At 35.2% G+C, this 19892-nt stretch overlaps 1 long non-coding RNA gene across 2 annotated transcripts in view; it reads left to right on the plus strand.

Moving 5' to 3' along the window:
• Positions 1 to 14657, plus strand: part of LOC135412731 (uncharacterized) — a 91406-nt gene extending 76749 nt beyond the window's left edge. Inside the window, exons 11-12 of one of the 2 annotated variants that reach the window (XR_010429924.1) lie at positions 1653 to 1748; positions 2549 to 2824. This is a non-coding gene — a long non-coding RNA (uncharacterized LOC135412731). Of the gene's footprint in view, positions 1 to 1652; positions 1749 to 2548; positions 2825 to 13590 lie in introns of those variants that run through there. The other variant, XR_010429923.1, reaches the window with a different exon arrangement.
• Positions 14658 to 19892: the final 5235 nt, after the last annotated feature.

A 19892-nucleotide genomic window follows, 5' to 3' on the forward strand; every position in this document is an offset into this window, starting at 1 on the left:
TCATTTAAGGGGATTTTCTTCCTCTCTTTTCTTTAAACAATGCTTTAGTCTTTAATATTACGAGAAATTAGTTTCAACCATTCTTTGCACTTTAGCAGTAGAAGCATTAATATCCACTGGGCATTGGTAGATGCAGTTGTCACCCATCCAAGTAGGTCAACACTATGCAAGACAAAAATGTGTTGTGAAGTCAGTATGACACAAAATGTTATTTTTTTTTATAGGCCTGGACCATGTCCAATACAAGAGTAAAACAGTTCTGTGTCTTTCTGACAATTCTGTTTTATATAGAGATGGACATTGCCAGTCATGCCCAACAGAGCCATATAAATGGGATTAAGACAAGCACACCATTGCTGGCTGTCTTTATGATGCTAGGGTTGATAGCTAGTCATTTTATGGTAGTACAAGGGCTGAGGTTCTGACTGATTTCCTGACTGATATGGCATTACATTTACTGCAATAATTTAATTTTAAAACCACTTTAAAATATCAGTTTCCTAAATGATAAAGAGTGTTATTGCTAACACTCTCAGGCTTAAAAGTTGAAACTCTTGCTGTTCTTTGATCACTTGAAATGCTAATGTGTTCAAAGTATGTACTTAGAAGTATTTTCCATATAAATGTAACCTACAATATGATTGCCAGTATGATTTTTATGTGAGTGATGGAGTATGATAGAGAGACCTGGGGCATTTGGGCAATAACAGTTTTTAAAACTGAAAAATATTTCACTAACAAAAGTCTCTAATTCATATAATCTTAGACATATTAACTCACTGACCAGTAATGCTTAGCCCTCTATGCACTAATCAGAAGGAAAAAAATAACAACAAGAACAAAAAAAAAAACCCTCTTTGAAAATAAGTGAAAATAAATTATCATACTTCTTTGTTGTTGTTGCTTATACATTAAAGACTTTCAGAAATAAAAGTTTTTGGATAGAAAATAGTAACCTTTTTTCAGTTTCTTGATACTCAGAACTGCTACATTACTGCTTATTCTGTTTATCCATGCTGTAGAAAACAACATCATCAGGCCAAAATTTTTTTGCCCTTCTATACTTTGTCTGAGTTTCCTATAATTCAGATGAGAAAAACAAAATTTAAACCAGCAGTGAGTTCTGTCTGAGCAATTATTTCTATTAAAATAATGAATCATGGAGACAAATTTCTGGGAGAAAATCATAACTAAAAAAAAGTTAAAACCACAGTTAAAAAAAACTAAGTCTTAATTAAAATACAGACAACTATTTTTATCAGTACAGTTAATTAAGAATTAAATACTATCAATATAAACATATATATAAAAAATGTTCAATGTAATAGAATCAATAGAATCACCGTTGAAGGCCTCCTTTCCGACTGTTTTTTCCTTGGGAAATACTTTTTCTTGTATTCTGTTTACATACTAATCCATTAGTTTTGTTACTCAGGTAGCAGCAACATTTGCTTCTGTGTGCAAAGAGGAGACTAATGTGTGGCCTTATGTCTATCTTCAGTAAAGGATGGTATTTGGCAGTAAATGTCAGTACTTTAAAAAAAACAAATGACATCAACTTCTGTAATAACTATTGTAATTGAGTTAACTTTGTGTTGCTAGGTGTTGAAAATCTTTTGGAAATATAGATATTTTATGATTTTGTGTTGTAGATGAGACTTCTGAAACTCAGCTTTGCAGCAGTGGGAGAGCTGACTATTTATTCTGGTGAACAGTGGATTTCCACACTGCAATATTCACCTCTCTTGGTAGGGACTGATAAAAGCTTGAATATTCATAGTAGGATGGAAATGTTAAATTTTCCAGAGAAAAATAAAGGTTTTTAAATTTTTAATAGTTTTTAATTAGAACTCTGAAATAATTAATTTATGCAGTACATGTTTAACTAAATACTAATATTATTCAAACTATCACTGTAATTTGCTGTATTTCTCATATTTGTTGTATAGCCAGAGACTTAGAAACCTACTTTAATTTCTTTCTGAAGGCTTTGAAGTTCCATTAGTGAGTTGCTTAAGGTAACTGTAAATGTTAAAAACTGCCTACTGTCAAATAAATAGGTGGGAGTATAAGTTTTTTTCATTATAAAGATGTTGAACTGAAGTTCCATCCAAGCACTTATCTGCTTTCAAAACTGGAGTTGATACATTTTCTCCTCATGACTTCTACAGGACATTTTACACCACTTTGTCAATTTAGAAGCAAAATATGTAAGTGGAGATTTCTTCTGTTAAAAGTGCTATAGAAAACTGAAGCTTTCTGTGCATACCTAGGGCAATGGAGTTCTCTAAAGGAGCAATAAACTCATGTACTAACTAATGGGCTTTCAAGTGAGTAAATTATTCTTCTTTCATGTAAAGACATACCAGCAAAGTGGAAAATATGGAATTTGGGGTAGAAGAGAGGGGAAGGTGTATTTGTTGTCCCTCACCATAAAAAATCTAAAATAACACCTTTCAAAAACACAATCTTATGCAACGGTATTTATTAAAAATTTATAGGCAAGGATACAATTTATTATTTTTTTTACATTTGCAATGTATTTCAGAAAGAAGATTTTAAGTGGATTTAAATTACAGAAGCAGAGACTCGAGACACTCAACCTTAACTCAGCCCTGTAGTGACACCAGGAGGAAAAAGGAAATCTTTATCTTCTAGAATCACTTTTCTCTAAGGTGGTATCTTGGTCACTAAAAGGCTTTTATCATGTCTTCATGATTAATGCATAGAATCAGTAACAGGAGAAAGCTGATGCCTCTCATGTCTGTTCTTCCATGTTTGGAAATCTTTTACATTAATCTTAAATTAATATGATTTTTCATATTCATGTACTGCTTTGTTTTACCCATTTTTTTCATATTCTTTTAATAGCTTACCTTTTGAATTATTGATAATTTTAATGAAATCTTAAGTTTAGAAATACTTTTGTATTATGTGCAACACACAGATATACCCTCAGATACATCTTACCTCTGCTAGATACCCACATACAGAATTTTTTGCAAGAGAATGGAATATATTTTATATGTTGATAATGATCTTGCTTTACCCAAATCTTACTTCATGCTTGCAGTCATGCTTTCAAATTTGAATACCTCTACTGATCATTTATGAGGTCAAATGTATGAAAAAAATGTTGATACTCAAGTGGTTCAGGGATTCTGAAGGATATGATGTTGCTCAGGTGACATTAATGTTTCATTTCCCAAGAAACAGGAGTAGCCAAATGGTATTCCTCTGGCCAGTATTGTTCAAGGAGCAAGAACAATGTTGATGTTCACGTTAATTAAAAATGTTTTCCTCCTATAGACTGTGAGCTTTCTTATTAGAAGCTTCTTATGCTTTCCCTTTCAGTTTCCCTCCCATAAAACGGGTTGGTTGGGGCAGAGCAGGGAAGCACACTCTTCTGTCTCTTGTCTGATCAGGGAAAAGTTTTGAGTCCTCAACTGTTTTCTTGACTTTTGTTCTCCACATCTCACAGAAGGAAGATATTTTTTTTTGGTTTTAGTTGCTGCTAGAAATACTTGAATTAGTATTAAAACCTCAAGCAGGAGCTCACGATGAGGATGGACAGCTAGAGAGGAGAGGTTGGGCAGTTTCCAGTCTATTCTGCAGTTATGAGGGCCAGGAAACACTCTGTGTTTTACCTTCTCTCACATCATCCTGAGGTCTCTGCCCTTTTCTTCTTCAGTATCCTTTGGCACTTCATAACCACTGATAATTTAGGCCTTCTGCAATGAGGGGCAGGGCAGGAAGGGCTTTGGAGAAGAAATGAGAACACTGGATCAAATAGAATAATGTATAAATTAATGCATGTGATTTAGTGTGTGGGTAAAATACCAAACAGGCAAATGTTTGGTCTTGGGCACAGTCTAAAAATCTATTTCTATGAAATGTATTCTTTTTATGGTGATAGTTGTTTTGGGGCATGCTATCTGCTGATCTGCAGTGTGCTTGCTTATTATTTTTAAAATAGTTTTTGCTCTGTAGATTGTATTTATGTAAAGCTCTGCTTCTGGGTAAAGCTCTGCCTCTGGGTGCCCAATTTCAATATGAAATTTCTATTAATGTTAAGGCTGTTAAGTTTAAATATTGCTTAGCTCCTAAGGTGGTATGTGTGGAACAGTTCTCCAAAACAAGTGGCAAATTTCATTGGAAAGCCGTGACTGACAAACATAATACAGCTCAGAGATTGCTGGTTTACTCCATATGCTTTATGAGGTGCTGCAAAGTAATTTCCAAGATCTGTGAAGGAAGTCTAATAGATTGATGCAGTAAAAGCTTTATTTCAGCAAAGAGGTTAGTGAAAAAAATAGGTATATTTTTTGATTCAGTAATGAACTATTGATAATTTAACTTGAAATAATTGAATAATTGAATAATTGCCTGAACTTCTCATAAATAATTAGTATTCTTTTTATTAGCAAGTAATCACTAGCAGTTATGCTTTTCCAGCACTGTCTACTGCTTTATTTAATACCTCATAAGCAGCCTCCAGTATGAAACTCTTGGTTTGCAAACTAAAGATATTAACAAATAGAAGAAGATATACTACTGCTTTGACCCTAATACAGTGTATGTATTTTAGAATTGTAGGAAAAAGTCTAGGATAAATAGCTAAATTAACATTTTCGGGATTGAAGTATTCCTTGTGGACTAAGAAATTTTTTTATTTTCTCCTCATTTCAAACAGTGTAGTTAGTGGCTCTCTTGCTCTTTTGAGAGTGGCCTTTCTATGTAACTGAGTCAAATAATTCTTTTAAATTTTAAACCTACAGCTGTGACTTAGCATATTCCAAGCCAAGCCTTACCTTCTGCTTTTTCCCAGTCTTTAAAAGCTTTCTTAAAAATAAATAGGTAGTGAAAACAGAATTTAGCCAGTCTGCCTGCCCCTGTCTCCAAACTAGTCGATGAGTCAGCCTGACCATCTGCATCAGATGGAAAAGCACAATTAGCAAAGGTAAATGTTGTGTGTGTACTGATGAAATGACAGGCCCAAATGGTCTTGCTCTGTCCCTGAGCAGCTTCATGTAAACATTGAAGAAGAAAGGCAACAGAGTGGAATGATGAAAAACCAACCTGTTTATGAGAACCCTCTGGGCAGAGGAGCAATTGTCGGACATCACCCTCTGAGACCTCCCGGAGAGGAGAGGTCATTGCACTGATTTCTGGCCATCCTTGCCAGTGTCCACAGATGAGTCAACAAAACTTAACGATTCACGTTAACAGGTTGCTGACAAATCTACAATAATCAGCGTGGAAACTTGACCTCTGTTTTTGCCAAGAGTAGATCATAGACCAATTAAGCCAGTGTAGACTTTGTACCTTACCTAGGCTGGAAGCCAGATTGAAAAGGGTCGTGGAAGTCAGAGATGCCAGATGGCATAACAGCTGTTTAACATAAACTTCTCAGTCACCTTCTTCCCTACAGGCAGTTTAGACAGAGGATGACAATTGATAAAATTACCAATACTAAGCTGACATCTCAAAGGCAGGTGTGTAGCTGACTGTTAGAAGAATGCTTTTAGCATCTTAGCTTTTCCTGTACTGATGAGAAAAATAGAGTTGACAGCACTTTTGATAATTCGATTTTGTATCTTGCCTTATTTTACCATGCCTATCAGGATATGGTTAAAATGTCCAGAATGCTTGGAATGTATCCCTGTATTTATTAGCACTGCAAATGCCTTTTTTTTTTCCTATTATTATTTCCTGTTGACAGTCTCGTCTTGAATCACAAATCTGCAGCTTCCTTTAACACCTGGATAATTGTATTAAACTGAAGGATATCTGCTGGATACTGCTTTAACTTTTTCAGTTCATCTGGATAGTACAAATCCATCTTTTCCTGCCAAGGTGGAAAACAAGCTGTTAAGTCACATCCATGATGTATATGTTAGCATTTTGCCAAATTAATTAATTGATAAAATTATGGATAAATTATAGGTAAAATTGTGTCTGAGATTTTTTTTTAATATTTATCCATCCCAAATTTTCAAACATAGAGATGTTTACATTTCAAGAAGGAAATAATCTAATGTATTCTTCTGTTATCATGGAAAGTAGATGTAAGTACATTCTTAAGAAAGTACATTCTTATGAGTAGATGCAGGAGTATTTCTTCTGATGGCCTCTGTGATAAATAATCAAGAATTAGTTGAGTTTGAGATGACTTGCTTTCTTTCATCCTACTGCAGTCGAAGGTGTTCTCCTCTGGAACTATCTATATAGTTGGTAAATAAAGCTGTATTGCCCCACAAGCTCCAAAAATTTAGAGCTCTAGCTGATAGATGCATAAGGTCATCAGTGCAACAGGCACTTAAACTGTAATTTCTAAAGTTTAAACCTCTTTAAATCTTCTGAAAGAGCAAATCCATTAGGCCTTGTGATCCTCAAGCTGAAAAGAACACTGACAAATAGCACTGAGTTCGACCTGAAATGTAATAAGGCAATAGGGAGGTTTTCCTAACTCTTACAAAACAGCCTGTTGATTAGAAAACTTGCTCAAGAAGTGGAAAGTCAGTTTATAGAATTTCCCAACTGTGAGGGAGAAGGGATCCACCACGTCCATTAGCTGTGGAAGTGTCCTACCTGCACAGCCTGTGGGGCTACAATTTGGACCATTCTCCATCTTCTCATAATGGGCCACTAAGTAGAAAGAGATGTAAACTGGGGTTTGAGGACTAAGAATAAACCAGAGGAAGCTGGATCTGTCAGCATGAGCTCATTGAAGGCAGTCATAATTTCAGGGATTACTTGTGAATTTGACGGATAAAGGAATACCTAAAATGCTCAAGTAGCACTAGTAGTGAGGACCTGAAGGCAGGAGGTGGCTCTAATCCAACCAGAAGCCAGACTGATGACATACTAATAATAATAAAGGCCTGTGAAGCTTTCTGGATTAATTTTGGGGTTCCCTTACAGTTACTTTTACTGTAGAAAGAGGCTGGGTTTTTTCGTTTTGTTTTGTTTTGTTTTAAATATCTGATGTATTCTAAAGTTTTCCACTGAGTAGCATGCATAGAAATGGAGACACTGGCAGATGGTAGACTTCCCTATTCAATATAGGTCATACTTAGATACAGTTTTTATTAAAGAAACCTCTACCTACTCAACTATATTTTTGGTAGGTATTCTGCTTATATTGCTGGACATGAATTTACAGAAATCATCACCATCAGAGAACAAAAGTGATTCCTATATGGAAAAAGAAAGGACAAGAAGGCTGAAAGACATTTGCTTTCCTATCTGAGGTGGTACAGAAAGGCAGAAAAAAGCAGTGACTTGCACTTACTAGTAAGGGGAATTTTTTCCCCTTTTAGACTTCCTTCTATACTTAACATTAAACTGTAATAATTTGAAGAACTACAGGTAAGATCTTCCTTTTCTCTAGCTATCAGTGGCATCCTTGCAAGACTAAAAGGGAAAAGAGTGATTCAACCTGATGATGCAGGAAGCTTTAATTTGCTTCTTTCCCTTACTTTCCTGTGGAGCTAATAGGTATCAGAAAGGAGCCAGAGATGAGAGCTTTTGCACATGTGAATTTATGTTTTCAGCATTGCCTCTGTGTTCAAAAGAAAAATGACTGTGGGACTCTTTTTTTGTGTGATGAGCTTTTGTTACATCAATTGAGAAAGGAAGTAATCACTTGGGAATAGCTACTTTATACAAGTTCAAAGGACTCCCAAAAGAGCAGAAAGTCTTGCTTCTCTGTACAATACAGCAAATGCCAGAAAAGGTGGGTCATTCTCACTGCAAGCCACAGGATACATGAGGCCAAATTTAACCCTTGTGTAAATTCTACTTGAAGTGACTGGAACCATCAGAGGATGAAACCAGACAATTATTGATGGGGAAAAAAAATATTAAGAGAGCTCTTTTGAACATGTGGCAGTTTCATGTCGGTTTGCAAAAAGGCTATCAAAAACTAGTGACTAGGTAAAAATTACTTACTAACTTTTTTCCCCAACCAAGTGCTGAGTAGGTCCATGTTTCCTTTCTGTTCAATAAAATACATGGTGGAGGATCTCCCTCGTCTCATCCTAGGTGACCAGGTCTGTTGGTGGAAAGGTGTAGTGGTGTGGATCTGGAATGTGACAGAGATCTCTAGACCTTACTCTGCTGGGAGGAATAGATAATCTTAAAAATCAGATTTATTTGCATGCATCTAATCTGTACTGAAGCTTTATTTCTCCCTAGTTAGTTCTGGGTTTATACAAGGCCTACCTAAAGGCTGCCCCAAAAAGTAAGAGAAAATTTAGATAAAAGGTAATTGATTTGCATATACAGATCAGAATAGACATCCAGGGACAGGTAAGGGAGGAGAGCAGAGATATACATCTGTGGAGATGCTGTTCCCACTACTGCATAGTAAATGTGGTCTTGTGGGTTTTGTTACAGACCTTGCTGTTATGATAGCATTTTCAGAACATGTAGTGGTTACTTAATTCATAGTTTGAGTGAAAGCACCATGATTTTTATCACAGATTTCTAAGTAAACATAACACAAAGCGCAAGGTAGCATATTAAGAAAGCGTATTTTTAAATACAGAAAGCATTTAAAACAGAACACCTGCATGTATATTTCTGACTGTGTTCTGTCAAAGAATTGTTCTGCTGTGAAGTTTTTGATTAAAAGCGATTCAAACTACAAGTAAAATTGCTCAGTAGTTGCTTACAGCATCTTCTCACTAGTTTTGTATACGATCTCAGAAAATGTTACACTTCACAATGTCCCCAGTACCTCTCTTTGTGTTGGCAGAAAAAAATAAGAGTGTACTTAGCAGCAAGACTCAGGAGTCTGCCTTCAGACCTGTCAGACATCTGTTTGTATGTCTGTAGCTTCTGATAGCACCTTTCCCCTTTTGCCTCACATTTGGCACCCAAATGGACCTGCAAGTCCTCCCACTGGTTAAAGGATTCTGGGGAAGGATTATTTGTATTGATTTTTCTCCCTGCTTTTTGTACAGGAAAAATGCATTTTCTCATTAGTTTTGTCAGTTCGGGCTTTTTCCTTCAAAACAAGAACACTCTATTTACAATGCCTTTCCTAAAGAGAGCAACAGCTGGTTTATAAATCAAGTAGGTTCAAAATGCTGGAACTTCTTGCTCAGAGTGTTTTCCCGGCTGACAGTTTTGTGGCACTCAGCTGCATTGTACAAGCTTGTGAAAATTTTTGTTTATGTATGTAGTTCTGAATCTTGTCTAAATTAATTAATTTTAATTTACTCTATCACTTTAAATGTCTAGTTTGTAAAATTTACCTGTTGTATTTGCTTTAATGTACAGTGTTAGTAGTCATAAATCTGATGCTGCTGAATAAACATTAACTGTAGTGGGTCATATTCTTTTTATTAGACTTTTTAGAAGGCTTTCCAAATTTATGCTTGACTCTATTTTAATAATATTAGTTACCATTTGGTTGTGTTTATTTTATTATTTTGAAGAAATAAACCTCTTCAGGGAAAAACTTGTAAACAAGGAAAGTTTGCTCAAGCAAAAGGTTTTTAAGTATTGAATTTAAATAATAGAGATAAGATTCTGGTGCCTGGTTTGATTTGTTTAGCTCTTTTGTAGTATTTGTTCTGGTTGCTTCATTAATTTCTCAATATTAAGATACAAAATATATTGTACCATCCTCTCATTGTGTACTAATTAGCAGCTTTGCAATAAATTTGGCAAGTTAGTTTGATAAAATCTTTGGCAGTTATTTTGATTTTTACAATTGTTGCTCTGCAGTTGTTTTGTCAGCTGTAGAAATGCTAACATATTCCCCAGGGCTTCCAGAAAGCCATTAGCCCTAGACTTCTGCATGTGTATCCTAGCACAGGGTCTCCAACACTAGTTTTGAGTGTTTTCAATTTTCAAACCAGCTGGTTGCAGAGCATCCACGGTGAGAGGAATGAAGCCAGCACTACAATTTGCAGTAAGAATGTTCTATACTCCTTGAGGATTAAATGTAGTCTTCCTTAATCCTTATCTTTTACTCTGAAGTATGCAATACTGATTTCATTAGGCAAATTCACATAAATTCGTCCCAAAAAGTGGTATAATGGTTTTATTCAGTTGTTTTGGCAGCTTGTTCTTTACATACTATCTTCATTCTTCAAATGAGAGCATCATTATATTTATTGTATGAGATTTAAAAATTACTTTCTGGTTTTGGTCAAACTTATTATAATTGATATCTTACCACTTGTGGCTCTGTGGTTATTTGTAATACAAACTAGTGTCAGTTGTGCCTAGTGGTCAAACAGTAAACTGGCAGACTACTAATCTTTTCTTATTTGTACTGTATTTCCTCCTACCTTGGTGACTTTCCCCGGCTCAGTAGCCATCATTTAAAGAACTAAATTATTTCTCAGTATCACAGAACTCATTAGAGTAATTGTATGGGGTTTTCTTCTTTTTACAGGTGGGAAAATAAATGACAATTAGTTTACTTTAAGACCATTAAACTGCATTTGTTGCTTCTTGCTAAGTACAATAATGGAAAGTTTCTATTGTGTGTGTGTGTAAAATTCATTGAAATTCTTTCTCTGTGCCTGCACATACCATACAGGCTGCACATACCATACTGTGTGCTCAGACACATTCATTTTATAGTAAGTTAGTCACTGGAGATAATTCTGTGCTTCTCTGGGGCTGGGGTTGTTTACAAAGAGCAATGGGAAAGCGCTAATCCTCCCTCAGAGCTCTCCATCTGCAGAAGCAGATGACTGTTCATTTCAGAAATTTGTCCTGATATAGGGTAAAGAGCACATCTGCTTAATCACCCAAATGGCCCATTTTTATAAATGGGTGCTTTCTTGTATAACTATCATGCACACATACAAATACAGACAGAAACTCCACTGTAGTTTTGGTGATTGATTTCATTATTTTAATGGGCGATAATCCACATTGTGGAATAACACTGATCTTTTAGGGTAAAGCTTTTACAAACCACTTTATTAGAATATGCCACTTAGAATAGTGAGAGAAACAAACAGAATAGCTACTACTTAACATACATATACATGTATTTCACCTGAACTGACAGACACCTAGCAACTGCTTATTGTAAAACATATGCAGAGAAAGAATTATATGTGTAGCAGATATTATCCCTGACCCAAGCAAGAGAATGCTAGAGGTAGAATCCTTTGTTTGAAAGACTGCTGCCAGAAGCATTGTCCCAGTACCCTATGTGATTTCAATACTTCATGGTTAGAAGCAACCCTTTTTACCTGCAGGAATGATGGAACAATTTCATGCATATAGACTTAGATTGTGCAGTTTTCTTGTTAAGCCAGTCCAGCTTTTAGCAGTGGATAGCCACTGGGGCAACATTCTAAAAGTGAAAGAATTCTGGAAGGTTTTCCATATGCTGGACAAATACTACAGTGCTGTGCAGTTTGTTTATTCTAGGAATTACAGCATTATTTCTCTACTGCCAAGACAGGCCTCAGCCCTAAGCAACAATAGGACCTCTTTAACTACAGCAGTGTGAGAAGCTATGTGGAAAACAGTCTTCTATACAGTGGAACTTTCCAACTTTTGAAGTTCTTCTCCCATCTTTCTTAAGGACTAAGAAAAAAGGCTTAATAAGTGTGTGCGTGAGAGTATGCATAGTTGTTGGTTTTCATTGGTAGAGAAGAGAGATATAGAAGAGAAATAAGATGAGACAAGCATTAAAAAAATCCTCAGACACACCAATGTGTGATAACCAAGTACCTGTTTTGATGTCTCAAGTCAAGTTCCTAAATTATTAATACAATTTGTCTTCTTTCCCGGTGGATGTTGTGCCAAAGTTGACTTTGACTGAAATGTTTCATTTTTGAACACCTGGCATTTTTCCTACAGCCACAGTTTTGTTAAAGCTTTCCCCTTAGGAAAAAAAAAAATCATTCAGTGACTAGTTTGGAAGTGTGGACTCTGCAGTACCTGTCTTACAGCACTGTGAGGAATGAACAGTGGCTCCATAGGGCTCCTGGAATGTAGCATTCTCACCAGCACTCTGATTGTGTTGTATGTGGCACACAATAATGTAGAAATACCATAATGTGATGAATATTTTATATCTTTCCTCGTATAAATTATTAATTTGGTTATTCATTCACCTTTAATGAGCTAAATTGGAATCACATTTGAAACATTGTTTAAAACATCATCCATTTTTACTCCTCTTACAACGTAAACACCCATTAAAGATTCTATATATCAAGCTGCAGACAATATTTTTCTTTAGATTTCCCTCCTCTACGCAGCCCTGCTGCCTTTAGTGATATTTGTATCTTATATTTTGCTTAGTTACATGAAAAATTGTAAGTAGCAGGAGGAACTATATAGAGGTGCCACCGAGACTGTGAAAAAACAGCAAGAACGAGTTCTCATTCCTATTCCTCTTACTTCAGTCTGGAAGAGATGCACAAAACTTCCTCTTTATCTGTTTCTTGTGGTCACAGCATGGGATTATCTGACACAGTCAATGACACTCCAAATGACAAGGAGGCCTGGCTTCTTTCATTAGATGCAACCACAATTCAGACTCAGGTGGTAATACAGAATAAAAGCACTCATTTTCCATCAAGCATGCTCAAAGGAATGTGGAAAGTACAGGATGAAATTGTCAGAACAAAATGAAGCAAAGTGAGGAAAACATAATGGGGAGTGGAAGAGTAATCAAAAAGAATGAGGGGATGCCAGGTAATTGGCCAGGCAAATGGCATCAAAATGAGAAAGGGCATGAAAAAGAAACTGAAAAGAGTAATCAAGAAGATGAAGGAAGCATATGTTAAGACATAAGACATCAAGTACAAGTGTTTAAACATTACCTGTGCACTCTGTCAGATATATCTGAAGGGGAATGTTTTATTCAGTCATATTTTCAACTTTATGAGTTAGTAATTACATAGCCTGACTGTCTCAGAAAAGTGAATTAAAATACAGTGTTTAAACTACTATGAGTTGCTATCTCATTTGCCAGGTGTTAGGCATTTCAGAGTGGCTTGAGGACTCTATTTATATGTATTATATGGCTTTAAATATTGTCCAGATGTGAATACAATTGCAGCATTTTAAGTGTGCACATTCAATGAGGCATCTGCGTTTTTCACAATCATAATTACATAAAAGAGAGAATTGTGAATGAATCCTCAAATCTGTGATTTTAACATAAATATGTGGTAAATATTGTTAGCTCTCTATTAAAGGGGACATGGGCTAAATACAATGAGTGTTGAGAAGAAGTGTAATTTCCAAGTGTTATTTGTAAAATATCAAATTAGCATGGAAGGTTCCATTTAAATCTCAGCAATATAAAATGATTGGCTTTCATTTTATCTTTCTACTATATTTTTCAAAGAAAAGTGCAATAAATTCCACTAAAAAAACTCCCTACCCCTCACCTCCAAATTCCTAACCCTCGTTTCCCAAGAAATGGCTTTCAAAGTTGTGTTTTTATTAAAAGGATTGAGCTGAATACGATTCTTGCTTAAATAGTTTTTCAGGTTTCAGTTCTACAATGCAATGTGTTTGGTGAAGAGAAATAGTCACTGTTTATAAACTTTATTAAAAAAAAATGTTAATGTAAACACTTGTATTTTTCAGGAGTGGTTCCCATTGCATTGCTATCCCCTCCATGCTCTGGTAGGCATGGTTGAGATAAGGTTACTACTTGCTGCCTCCCACCTGAAAGAAGACCCTGACTGCTTCCACTGCTCTTTCTCAAATGCGGTTTTGTGCTGATATGGAGTAGAGCCAGCTGGTCATGCAATTGGCTGTTTTTTCACCTGGAAGGTGTTTCTCTTCTGGATGAGAATAATGTATTTTGCATGGTCCCTTCTCTTCAGTCTGTCCTGTGTTGCTTTATTTACTCCTGGTGTGCACTGGAATGGAACAGGCAGAAGTATATGATCAACTGGTCTCAGACTGGCAATTCCACGTGTTATAATTTGGCCAGGTCAAGGGAAGATCAAACCCATTATTTAAACCATCTTTAGTGGTTTTAAGCCTAACTCTACAACCTTTTTGTTCTGAAAGGGACTAGGTATGTTCATATTGTCAGATACAGCAAAAAAGCAGATTGAGATTGTTTCCTTGCCTTTTCCAACAATTGTGATCCTTGGGATGAGAATCCATGTCAGTGTGACTGCAAGTGTAACTGCTAAGTAACTGCTGTGCTTGTTCATTAGATATGGACACAGCACAACTGAGTTTATATTCAGGAGCTTGATTTCAGTGCTGCAGACATGGCCCTTACTGTGCTGGGTCATGCTATTCAGAGACTGTTTGCTGCAGAAGTGAACTTTGACCAATGTACTTGTCTGTCTTTGGAGAGAGGCTTGGACTAAGCTGTACAGGAAGTGTCATTTTGTTGGGTTTAAAAAATTGTGTTGACTTGGAACGTTTTCTCATGATGTAAAGGTACATTTGTATTAGCAAAGACATCTTCATGGAGATAAGGATTTTCAAGTGTAGTTTATATTACTAGCAATGCTTATCAAAATACATAATTTTAGGAGTTTAAAAACTAATAAATTATTTATCTCAGTTTTTCCATAATTTACATTCAGGCCTGAATGTTGTCAAGGCATGTTTTTGAAAACTTGATTTCAAGTTAAAAAATTGCTATAATTTGCTAACTAAATAAACACACAATTTTTTCTGAAATGCAAGGAGCAGAATGTGAGACATTTTTTTATGACTTGCATCACTGTAGCTCCAAGGCTAGTGTTATGGCTCAAGTTTCTGGGGAATTTGTACCTAAAACCTGTACCACTAACAGTTCAAGGTTATTATACTCATACATCTATTTGGTTATTTTGAGCAGAGAATATAATTCTCAAACACCTCTGGTATTTTTTACCATAAGTTAATTTTTTTTAACAAATTCATCACGTTCTTCTGAGGAGTTATTATTACTACTGTAAAATCATTTAGAATGCATTTGCATGGCTTAATTGACCTTGAATAATGCAAACTCTTCCACTCCGACTGACATGAGATGGAAGGAAAAGGCAGTGAGACTTGCATAATCTTCCTATTAAACTCAAAGCACTAAAATGAAAGGGAAACTGACTTGGAATTTGTTCTAAATCACTTTTCCCTTTCCCCAGTGATGCAGATACAACAGGAATCTGAAAAGAATTTGGTTAGCCCTCAGGAAGGAACAATCACACTTAATTTCAAGGCATTTAATAATGGCTTACATTTGTTATGGTTCATGGAGCTCTCCTTTATAAAGATTAAGGTTTCAGTAATGATAGGTTACTTTAAGTTTATAGTAAATTTTAAATTATTTTTTTCTTTTAGTGATTGCTACTCACTATGCTATTTCTCAGTGCATTGTACAGCAATGCTGAGTATTACTGAGATACCTAAGCACCTTTAATTGTTGATCTGCTCATCCACCCACCCACAATGTGTAAACCAGTCCTTTCCACTGCTCTTTGAGATGCTTGTGTTTCCCTCTAATCTGTGATGACAACTCTGGTCTTCGGTTAAAATTCCTATTTTTCTAAGTCTACCTTGTCAGTTCAGCACAGGTTTTTCAGTTTGATGAAGTCTGAATACGTATTTCTAGACCTCCCATATTAATCATTCCCTGATTAATTCTAGATTTTTTCCTCAGGTTAACAATATTTTTTTCATTGCTGCCTTCTGTGGTCTTGTAGATGAATACTATCATTTATTGTATTTCCCTTGATACAAAGCTAGCTTCAATTTTATGTTGGTAAAAGCCGTTGAAGAGTCTGCATGAAAAATGTGGCAAAAGTCTTAAAGAGTTGATTGGAATTGTCTGCAAAGTTGTAAGTTTATTCAAGTACTAGAATTACTTTACAAAAAACCTTCTTTTTCCAGTTCTCTAGCCTTATTAGAAGCTCAGGACTCTATAGGTGCTTCAGAGTGTACTCAGTGGTTCATATCATCATGCTTGTACCACAGTTTTTCATATGGGAGGCTGTTTGAGACAATGGAACAATGGAAATCTAGTCATCTTCTCATTTCAGGAAGTAAAACACAGAACCTCTGCATATATATTAATTTTGGGTTAGTACATCAATTTATTTTTCTTTTATTTTACTGTATTTTTAATTTTTTGAGTCTTCCATTATCCTTTTGCTGACATTTCAGTAAATGTAAAAGAACAAAGATTAAAGCACAGTCAATGCAAGTGTGACTTTAATTAAACTATTGAGTTAGAATATTTCATTCTCAGTATTATTGAACTTGAATTGTCTCATATTTCATTGATTAACTGCATTTAAATGTAAATTTTGATTGCACGTAACCTATATTATTTTAATCAGGATAAACTTGTCTTTAAAAATGGCAATTTATTTTTAATCAGTATGAGAATATAGCCTTTTATTCTAGATTTTTTTAGGAAACTACTTGGACCAAGGAAAGTACACTTTGAACTATCCACAGGTTTTTCCTTTCATAGATAATGTAAGGCTTTCTGGCAATATTTCTTGATTTTTAAGCAAATACTATGAATCTATGTGAAGCATATCTGTGAAGTACAAGTAAACATTGAACAGAACAAGAATTTTTAATTTTTGCAAATTCAAATATCTGGCAACTTTTTTATCCCATAAAAGGAAAGCATTTTAAGTGCATTTAAATAAATGGTTTGTATGAGAAACGGTGATCATTTCAGTTCAGTATAAGCAAAGAAATACATTTGACTTCTCCTTTTAAAACAGCGGGTTTCATTTGAAAATTGATCTAGCCTAGCAAGTATTTGAATTCCCAAAGTGCTAAGCCAAATTCCTAGAATAAAATTACATTTTTAGCATTTATTTAAAATTATTTAGAATTTTGCTTATTTTTTTGCTTCATCAAACCTCAAGTCTAAACCCCCATTTAAATTTTAACCAGATTATTTCTTCTGTCCTCTTTATCATAATTAGGCTGTGGCACCAAGGTCAGATATATGAGGAAGGCCTACTGTAGGATATTGACAATATTACTGAATTTAAGTTGAGTTTACATTTTTCACAGGTTACATCCCACCAAACTGTAGACATTTCTTTTCTTTGAATTAGACTAGTAGCTTGTTATAATAATTTTTTCAACAAAGGGAGAAAAATAAGCACTATTAACATATAGCTTATCTCATCATGAGGTAGATTTATGAAGCAGACCACATACATCACAAAAAATGTCTGTTTATCCTCAGCAATTTTAGAGAGCACTCAGGGTGATTAGCTGAAAAATGAATGTCTTTAGTACAACAGTCTAAAACCAGGTGAGATAAATCTTAATATCCATGGGCAGCTATTCTCTTCCTGAATGGCTTTAAATAAACAGACTATCTTAGCAAATGTATAATCACTTTCAAAATATTTATGACCCTACTAAGAGCTTTGAGTAGAGAGGAACATATTTTTTCTGCTTTGAATATTTAGTTTCTAGTTTTACAATGGTAACTGCACAGGGATGACATCTGTAAGCACCATGTTGTTTTGTGTGAGATTCAAGCCTTCCAGTACGCCAATTTTTAAAATACACTCTATCTGCTTTTAAAGTAAGTCTTCTCTTAATAATAATCTTGTCCCATCAGCAATAATTCTATGAAGATATCTAAAAATCTAGTTTTTTCTCTTCTGTTCAGGAGCTGTTCTTTCACATATATGAAATGATGAATAAAATGTTCCCTTAAATGTAGGATTTGGGTAACTTGCTATTAAAAATTCAGATTCTTGCTAAATCACAATGAAAAGAATAAAAATAATTCAAGAGTTTTTCCTGCTGAAAAGTATTTCTGGTGTCAGTGATGAAAAGACTGTTCTCAGGAAACTGCAGAGGAATAGTCTTGTAGCACTTGATTAAATTAAGCCTATTTTATTGGTCTTTTTGCACCAGATTAAGGTGGGTTGAATTCTTGTCATGCAGTGATAAATTCATGTGGTCTCATGTTCACAAGCACTGAACAGGCATTGCTCTCACTGAAATCCATAAGCACTGTGTAAAATAGCACTTTTACAGATGCCAGCCAAAAAGTTGTAGTGCAGTGTTATTACACCTAGATAAGGTTGTGGGATTTGAGTTTTTATCTTAAAAGCCTATAGGCTAAACCCCCTCAGGTTAATGTGAATGTTTGAGGGCATTTGAGCACAATTTTACACGTGCTCAAACAAAGTGCACAGTCTTTGTGGAGCAGAAGCCCACCCGAGCATTCACAGCGATAATACACACGTTTGTATTGTGGTGGTAGATTTTGCCCCCACATCTCATGGAGCACTTTTGTCACTACATAAATAAAATCTCCTCTTAGCAGATTCATAGGGGAAAGTATAGCAATGATGGGTAAAAATTACAAATGTTTGTATAATATAGAAATGTTCATACACATATAAATGTACTATAAATATATAGCAAAGACCTGGCAGTCAGTAATTTCAAGCTAGATGTAGAGTAGCTGCTGCTGAAATCACTAGCCAGTAGGGTAACATTCCATTTTGTGTTGTCTTGGAATGCCTTCAAAAGGTCCACTGCTCATTAGCTTTTGTTTCTAATATTATTACAACTTTTCAGTGATAGTTTACACCAGATGTTTGCTTCTGTGTGTATATACGGTCGTGTGATTGCAGCATTGGATTGCTGAGAACTACACAATGTAACACCTTTAATTAACACCACTGTAAAATATTCAGAATTACATGTGATCTAGTTCCTTCTTTCTCCATCTTTCACTGCTTTCCAGGACTGTATGAGGAATAGGATGGGTGAAAAACAAATCGAAGGATTTTCTTGGGCATTTGGTAGTTTTTTTTTCTTGTTTACACACAGTACTTAAAAGTCATTTCAATTTCTCTATAAATTACAAACTGACATAGACTGTCTGATGAAAGCTTTGCAAACTATATGACAGTAATATATATAGCACCTTAGGTGGTTTGAGAAGAGCAGTACATCTTGGAGGAAAAGTGTTTGTTTCCATCAAAAAGGATATGCTGTGATGTGGTAAAAAGATTTTCTAAAAGAATAAACTTCTCTGTTGTACTTGCAAGCAGAAAAGCATTATTTTGTTTTTGTTTGCTCTATTAATCTTACATACTGACTGTACTTAGCCTGTCAGAATCTCTTTTTAGAGTTCTCTCCATGACCAGTGAAACATGAGATATGAACCATGAAAATCAGACTCGTGTGTACCGAGTTATTTTGTGGTACCTGTGGTTCTCTTGTAAGTTCAGCTAATACAGCTTCACAGGTCAGCTGTGGGTTATAATTGAGTTAGATCATCTCCTTGTGGTTTTGAAACAGCAGATCATCCAGTGAAACGTTAACAGCTCTAACACTTGTAATGCACTAAAACCGGTCATGAGTAACCATAGTTTCAACTATTTTGAGTAGTGTCTTATCTGTGGGGGTGCTACAAGTTTCTACTTTAAATGTAAGTATATAAATAAATGTATTTATAAAAATAATTTTTATAGGCAAATAGATGTCTCTACATATGTAGTTGACTCAGATGGTGTGGTTTAATTAATATGATGAAAAAATTTGCTTATTTTGAATAAAGATGGAAGAATCTATCGGAGGTTTAAAAAAGAAAAAGATCATATTTTGGCAAAGAAAGGATTATATTTAATTTAAGCCATGCATGGAAAATATAATGTTTTAAGTAATGCAACATGAGATCTGGGAAGGGTTCCACACGTTCCACAGAAGCAGCTCTGTTTCTTGTTTGTGAGGCTCTTTTTAAGAGACATTTCTAGCAGAAATAAGTTGTGGTGCTCATTGAAGTCCTTCCCTCCAGTGAGGTTAAGTTCATATGACCAGTCTTATAGATTTTTATGGATTAGTTTCACTAACCATCTCACCAAAGGAGTCTCACTCTCTCTTTCTAGGGAAGCACTGCAACACTGCCTCCAAATTTCCCTCCCAGTGTTGTAGTGTAC

This window comes from Pseudopipra pipra, chromosome 4 (genome assembly GCF_036250125.1).
Source record: "Pseudopipra pipra isolate bDixPip1 chromosome 4, bDixPip1.hap1, whole genome shotgun sequence".
Lineage (NCBI taxonomy): Eukaryota > Metazoa > Chordata > Aves > Passeriformes > Pipridae > Pseudopipra > Pseudopipra pipra.